Below are 8,454 nucleotides of genomic sequence, written 5' to 3'. Positions count from 1 at the left end.
CAGGAAGCTAATGTGCAAAGGATGGCTCCAGTAGGACAGCACACAATGGAGAAATCAACGACTGCTGGATCCGGTGAAACTGAGGAGTCTAGAAATTCAGGCTTCTCTCTTTTCTCTTTCACACCCGATCCTTTTTCTTTAAAAGAAGGGATGGTGAGGAACTTATCTTCAAATTTGACAACCAATCACATTGCGGATGAAATTGGCTGCAATAAGAAAGAACCCATTGAAGAGTACAATCCATTTGCAAATCGAATTGAGTTTCCCTTTTCCGATATAGTTAGATAGAGAAGGTGGCTGCCTGCCTGAGATTTCAGTTTCTATCCTCTGCTGAGTGATGGAAGTTTGAGAACTTGTATTTTTGGTGCACAATAATCCACCTCAGGATTTTTTTATTTTTTTTACCTTGAATTGACTTCCTTTATATGGTTTGATTTGCTTTGAGTTTTTAAATTGTCTTTTTTTCCTGATGCAAGGAGAGTAAAAGTTGAGTTGAGAGGATGTCATATAATTCAAGTTTTCTTGATGCAATGAGTATTTGTCTTTACAGACTATTGTGGTTCTTGGTTTGGCAAGAACAAGATATCCCTTATATGTAGAATCACGTAACCATGGATCATGTTATTCAGTTCTTATGAAAAGAAAAGATTGCCTAGATTGGTTATTACTTGTTTTCTTGGAATCTGACCACTCTTTCATTTGCTTAGGATTAAGTTTGGTCATTGTCCAAGTATCTCAGGGACGTATTATGTATTCTGCAAATCATTGAGCAGTGAAAGTCTATACAGAGATGTACTCTTTGGAGAACATCAACAAGTCGTAGCATTTCACTTGGAAAATGTTACAAGTTTTGTGAGTAGAAAAAGATATAAGCTTATATTTTTCGTATCATAACATCCCACAAGTTATGCAAAGGATTGTGGGTCTTTCTTTTACTACGAGAGCAACATAGAATCTTTGGATAATGAATCTCAGAAGCGGGGTGCAGCTAGGAGTGGAGGCTGCCCGGATAAACTTACTACTCATTTCCACCCACTGTTGAGGCTTGGTTAACTAACCCTTACATAGATGTCACAGGTGCAACGCGGAATTAAAAAACACTTAAGTCTGGATAAGCTGATATCGAAGTGATCACAGAAGAGGAACAACAAGGAGAAGAAATGACTAGAGCCCTTTTTCCCGGGTTGGAATAGCTGGAGCTTTACGGCTGCCAAATCTGGGGCATTCATTTCTGACTTATAGCCTGTTTGGTCAGGAGTGTTTCTCTAAAAAGTAATTTAAGAGATTAGCCTTTTTATCTTTTCATTTCTCTATGGTGCCATTTGGTTGTTGTAGATTATTATTCTAAAAAAACATCAAGTAGTCATTTATGTGAAACTGGAAGGTAAATACTTTGTTAAAAGTTGGAGAGAATGTCTGGACTGATCTTTGAGCACTTGGCAAGCAAGGTGAAAATTCCAAAAAGAAGCATATACTTTTCCATTTTTCTTCTTTATAGTGTCTGCCATTGCAAGAAAGCATATATTTTTGGGAAAGTCGTAACATGAGTTTGAGTGAAGGAAGATAGAGAATCAGATGTTCACTACTTTAATATGTTAGCTAATCAATACTCGAGTCCTAATAGGAATTTGAGTGAAGGAAGATATGGAATCAGATATGTTCACTACTTTAATATGTTAGCTAATCAATACTCTCACTTTAAGATATTATTTTGACAGCTTATAAATCTCTGTGAATCTGTTGCTTCGAATAACACAATCAAACTCTCCATTGCCTCTCTTAAGCATTCATTTTCATACCAAATTCTCAAACATTGCTACTCTTTGATTTTCATACCAAATTCTCCATTTCCGCTCTCTCATATTTCATCTTCGTACCAAATTCTACATTGCTGCTCTTCTACCTTTCATTTTTCATACCAAATTCTCCAATTCCGCTCTCTCATATTTCATTTACATACCAAATTATCCATTTCCACCATTTTCACACCTTGTAACCAAAAAATATGGAATTCTTATCTACTTTGGTGGGGAATGTCACTGGTTGTTTGATGCAGCCAATAGAGCGAGGGATTAGGTATTTATATTACTACAACACTAACATGACATCTATGGGAAAAGAATCTCAGAAGCTGAAGAACAGAAAAAGTGACGTGCAGCGAAGAGCAGAAGATGCCCGGGGAAACTTACAACTCATTTCACTCACTGGCGAGGCTTGGTTAGAAAGTGTTGATACCACTATTGCGCAAGTGGAAGGTGTAATGGGACGTACAGCTGAGGTTGAAAAAGGTTGCTTTTATGGTTGGTGTCCAAACTTGAATTCACGTTACTCCCTCAGCAGGAGAGCCAAGAAAATTACAGAGGAGTTGACTAAACTTCAAACTGAAGGCGAAGTAATCTCCTTTGATCGGCGAGTTCTAAGTGAGGCTATATATAGTAACAATGGTGAGGAGTTTGACTCCAGAAAACAGAAGGAGGAAGAGGTCATGGAAGCTTTGAGAGATGACGGGGTCACTATGATTGGGATATGTGGTCTGGATGGTGTTGGTAAGACAACACTGGTTGAGAAAATCAGACAAAAGGCGAAACATGAAAGGTTGCTTGATGATATTGTCATGGTAACTGTCAGTCAACAACCAGACTTGAAAAAACTTCAGGGTGAGATCGCAAGAGGAGTCGGGATGACATTAGAAGGGGATGATTTGTTGAGTCGAGGAGATCGGCTGCGTACAAGGTTAATGCCTCAGGACAGCCTCATCCTTATAATCTTGGATGACGTTTGGAAGGCTCTTCATGATCTAAAGAAACTTGGAATTCCAAGTGGAAGCAACCATAACCATCAGTGCAAAGTGACATTCACAACGCTTTTCCGATCTGTTTGTGAAGCTACGGGAGCTCAGAAGATCATGGACGTTGGAATGTTTTCTGAAGAGGAAGCATGGTTCCTTTTCAGGCAGAAAGTCGGTGATTTTGTAGATGAATCTTCTCTTCATGGCATAGCAAAAGAGGTTGCCAAAGAATGCAAGGGACTGCCGCTTGCAATTATTACAGTTGCAGGAGCACTAAAAAAGCTTAAAACCATGCCCTCGTGGGACTGTGCCCTTAAGCAATTACGAAGTGCAGAAACAAGAATTATTCCTGAAGTGCCCACAGAGTTGTATATACCTCTAAGTCTAAGCTATGATTACTTGGAAAGTAATGAAGCCAAGAACCTCTTTTTGCTTTGTTCCTTGTTCGAGGAAGATAGTAATATCTTGCCTGAAGAATTACTTAGATACGGAAAGGGGCTTTGCATCTTTTCGGAAATCGGAAATTTAGAACATGCAAGAAATACGGTGTGTCTTCTTTTAGAAACATTGAAAGATTGCTTCTTGTTAACCCAAGGTTCAAGGAGAAAATGTGTCAGAATGCATGATGTGGTCCGTGACTTTGCTTTATATATTGCTTCTGAGGGCAAGCATATATTTATGGTAAGTCACGATGTGGATTCGGAACGGTTCCCAAGTAGAAAATCTTACGAGCAATACACTCACATGTCAATTGTTGCAAACAAATTTGAGGAGCTTCCTAGACCAGTTTTTGTCCAAAACTGAAGCTTCTAATGTTAAAGCTTATCAGACATCCATTCAAATTACAGGATGATTTTTTTGATGGAATGAGTGAACTCAATTCCATAAGCCTGAGTGGATATTGGTACTCCATTCCGCCTTTTCCAGCATCCATTCAGAGGTTGTCAAATCTGAGGACACTATGTCTGAGTAATTTAACGTTGGACGACATATCCATTATTGGCAAACTTGTCAATTTGGAAATTTTCAGCATAAGAGAATGTCATTTACAGGAGGTGCCAGTGGAGATAGGAAATTTGACCAATCTAATTATGTTAGAGTTTAGGAATCATAAGCAAGGAGAACTTAAAAGGATTTCAGCAGGTGTCTTATCAAGACTAGTTCAATTGGAGGAACTACATATGGTGGGAGTAGAACATTGTAGTTACTCCACCTTGAGGGAGCTGGAATCCTTATCGAGATTGACTGCACTGACATTATTTGAATGTTCTGAAGATGTGATTTACAATAACTTGGGCCACCTCCTTACCTCCAAGTTGACACGGTATGCTCTAAGCGCTTCCCAAAAATCTGGTTTTTGCCACAATACTGAATTCATGGATAAGTACAACAGGATTATGGTACTCGAGGTCTGTGAGACCACTCTATTGGGTGATTGGATCCGCCACATGTTGAGGAATAGTGAATTTGTAGTTTCAAATGGAGAGGGCTCCATGAATGTTTTGACTGAGTTGCAGCTCGATGGATTTCAGAATGTGAAAGATCTCCGTCTGTTTAATTGTCATGGTTACCACCATACTTTACTCCTGGATGAGTAAAACAGGACACATTCATTGAATATCTCCGTCTGTCAGAATAATATTCCGTTCCCCAAACTAGAAAGACTGGAGTTAAGAAGCTGTTTTTGTGGTCTACAGTATCTTTTTTGTGTGTCACTGGCTGCAGGGAGTTCGACAGTAGCTTGTCCTGATGAGGAAGAGGAGATTTCTCGGAGTACACACGTCAGACCAGTGATCAAGTTCCCCAATTTATATTACTTGGATCTTGGATGTCTGGATTGGTTCACTCACTTTTGCAATAACACAGTTGAGGACATTGAGTTCCCTCAGTTACGGGAAATGTGCTTCTGCTCTTTACCTGAGTTCCAAAATTTCTGGCCTACAGCCTACAACTCCATCACTAATTCAAATCCTCTTTTTCATCAAAAGGTTAGCTTCTATTTTTTATTACTATTAGTTTCTGGATATGTGCATTGTACGTGTGTCCTATGAAATGTTTTATAGATCCATTAGAACGACTAAAACTCTATAAAAATACATGTATAATGAGTAATAAAATGCAATAATTACAAATTAATTTTTTAAAAGTTTGATAAGAAACATCAAATGGGTGGCATATTTTAATGTTTAAAATTAATTTGTTTTAAGGAGCCAACTTCAAATTATAAAGAGAAAAATTTCAGAAATAGCAAAGATAGCTCTATAGCTATAGTTTCGGTAATTGCGCTCCACAGCTATAGTTCTCTTTGATATGGTGGTTTGTATATTTCGCTTGCTCATTTGTATATTTCGCTTGCAAATATACAAACAAGGTAAGTATATACAAATGGAGGCGCTGCGGTTTGTATATTTTGCTTGCCCATTTGTATATTTCACTTGCGAGTATTCAGACAGGGTACGTATATACAAATGGAGGCGATGCAGTTTGTATATTTCACTTGTCCGTTTGTATATTTCGCTTGCGAGTATACAAACAGGGTAAGTATATATAAATTTCATATTTATACACGTAAGCCAAAAGGTGTATAATATTACAATAAAAATGTGTTCGAGGGGGTAATAGGACCTTAGTTTAGTTAAGGTGTGTCGTTGGGATTTTAGTCATAGTCTAGGGGGTACTTGTGCCTTCTCCCTAAATTAAATATTTGGAAGTTAAGAATATGAAAAATATGAAAGTTATGGATATTAAGATTAGCAATAACTAATTAGATATGAGTTATGAAGGTGAATATTTAAGAAAAATACAAAAGAAAATAATAAATAATTGAAGGAGAAAAAAGAACAGTTCAAATGATATTTAAGTGTTGCTATTTTTATCCCAGCATTCCTTTTGTAATTTTAAAAAAAAAAAACAATTAAGTGTTGCTATATATGTGGGTTTAAGAAGATGGAACATCATTGTACATTTGTACTCATAAATCAAAATCGTTGTATTTATATTTGTACTAATAACAAAGGTTTAAGGATAAGTTAAGGAATAAGGCACAAGTACTCCCTAGACTATGATCAAAATCTCAGAGACACATCTAAACTTAACTAGGGTCATAATCTATGGGTATTTGTGTCTTATCCCTTTTAAATAGGTAAACATTAATGAGACAAAAAAATAGTTTTCATGACTTTATCCTTACAGCGGACAAGTGGTAAAGTTCACCGACTATCACTACGTACAAACATATAAATGATTTTGCTGTAATTATTTAGTGCCAATAATATAATTGTCGCTATATTATATTTAACGGTAATAATATAATATGAGTATAAGAGTATTTATAACCAACACTAAAGGTTTTAGCAACTTTTGGATGCAATGACATTAACTCAATTGTCACTAAATGTTTTTCCATCAATATTTATTGATGCTAAAAGAAAGCTTTGTTGCCACTAAATATTTTTTGTTGTTGTAATGTATACATGAAATTAACCCTATTTTAGAGCATATGTGGATCTATCCTTAAAGCACTGGGTTTACGTGAAACCATGATATGTTATTGTCAGTTAACTCGGAGTGTAATTCATGAATCAAATAATCCAACCTTGATTTAAGATGAGATATGATTCATTTATGCAGGTTTCTTGTCCCAACCTGGAAGTGATTTCTATTATTGGGGGTGAAAGCATAAGTGCTCTATGTTCTCACCAACTTCCAATTGCCTACTTCAATAAACTTGAAACATTGGTAATATATTTTTGTCATAAATTGGGAAACTTGATGTCTCCATCAGTGGCCAGAGGTGTTCAGAATCTCCGAAGACTAGAAATAAATTACTGTGATTCATTGGAAGAAGTGACCATAGAAGAGGAACAACAAGGAGAAGAAATCATGACTAATGAGCCCTTATTTCTTCTATTGGAAGACCTGGAGCTTGAAGGACTGCCTAAGCTGGGGCATTTCATTCTGACAAAGTGTGCTCTTGAATTTCCATTTCTCAGAAAAGTGAACATTGTTTCCTTCCCTGAAATGAAGACGTTTGTCCAACAGGGATCTGTGAGCGCACTGAGTCTCGAAAGTGTGAACAATGATAAAGTAATTGATCTCAATAAAGCGATGTTCAATTCTAAGGTTTGTCTTTGTCTTGTGCTGCTAGCTGTATAACTAATTATTGCTCTCTTGCAGTTTTAACTAGTAAATAGTATAGTAATATTCAGATAGATATTTTTGTTCGTCACTTAAAGCCACATTTTTTAGTAATTTAGGGTAAACACTTAGTGAGTAAACTATTTCCTACCAAAGATATGAGTTATAAATAATTTGAATATATAATGTTATTAGACATTAATAATTATACATTGATTTAATTTGTAAAAAAATATAAATAAATGCAAAAATAAGGGGGAGGGGAAATAAAAAAAATGAACAAAAAAATAAATGACTGGTGATTGTTATACATGCATCAGAAAAAAAGAATGACTTCATATAATTAAAAAAATTCTAGCAAAAATAGCTAAGTTACTAATACAAGTCAAAGTAAAAAAAATCTAGCAAAACTAATTTTTAATTAATAATTATGTTTCAAAAATATTTTCTTCTACTATCTTTCTTTGCAAGTAGATCTACCACCATATTTTGCTCCATATATCAAACTCTTCATCATATACGCTTCCAATTGAATAATTATGAATAAATTAAATATCCTACCAATTAAAAAATTATGATTTTAAAAAATAAACTATACAATATATGTGCAAATCATTATTCAATTATACAAATAAATAATAATAATAATAATAATAATAATAATCATCATCTCTTGAAATCTATTCAAATATTGTAATCAAACTATATTATATAATTATAAAGTTAGTGTCAATAACTGACAGTTTGAGAGCACAATCGCATACTGACGAAGTGATCACAATAGAGGAACAACAAGGAGAAGGAATCAATCTGCCTAAGCTGGGGCATTTCTTTCTGACAGAACATGCTCTTGAATGCTCTCACCTGGAAGAGCTATCTATCTCTAGAGTTAACAGCATAAGTGTTGTATGCTCTCACCAACTTCCAACTGCCTACTTCACCGAACTTGAAACATTGCAAGTAGTTGGTTGCGGAAAATTGAGAAACTTGATATCTCCATCAATGGCTAAAGGTCTTCTGAATCTCCAAGTGTTATACATAAAAGAGTGTGAATCAATGGAAGAAGTGATCACAAAAGGAGAAGGAATCATGACCTTATTTCCCCTCTTGGAACAGCTGGTTCTTACCGATCTGCCTAAGCTGGGGAATTTCTTTCTGACAGAGCATGCTCTTGAATTTCCATTACTCAGAAATGTGACTATTCGTGGCTGCCCTGGAATGAAGACGTTTGTCCTACAGGGAATATCTGTGAGTACACCGAGTCTTAAAAGGGTGAACCGTGATAGGGATGATCTATTTAAATGGACACAACAGATGCTCCATTACTTTGAGTAGTTTACTTAGAAAGTCACTCAACTTTGAGAAGTTTACTTAGAAAGTCACTCAATTTTGTTTTATCACTTAAAAGTCACTCATCTATTGATATTTCACTTAGAAAGTCACTGAACTAATGATATTTTACTTAGAAAGTCATCCAACTAATTTAAATAATTTCTTCATTAAATTTTGTTGAAATACAATTTCATTTT

The 8,454-nt window shown here is 35.6% G+C and overlaps 1 pseudogene; it reads left to right on the top strand.

The window, feature by feature from the left end:
- The first annotated feature begins 1,968 nt into the window (after positions 1–1,968).
- On the top strand, positions 1,969–8,260 carry LOC107059075 (probable disease resistance protein At1g61310; annotated as a pseudogene).
- Positions 8,261–8,454: the final 194 nt, after the last annotated feature.

This window comes from Solanum tuberosum, unplaced genomic scaffold (assembly GCF_000226075.1).
Source record: "Solanum tuberosum cultivar DM 1-3 516 R44 unplaced genomic scaffold, SolTub_3.0 scf00798, whole genome shotgun sequence".
NCBI lineage: Eukaryota > Viridiplantae > Streptophyta > Magnoliopsida > Solanales > Solanaceae > Solanum > Solanum tuberosum.
Note: the sequence above shows the minus strand (reverse complement) of the source record. Positions and strands in the feature narration are given on the sequence as shown.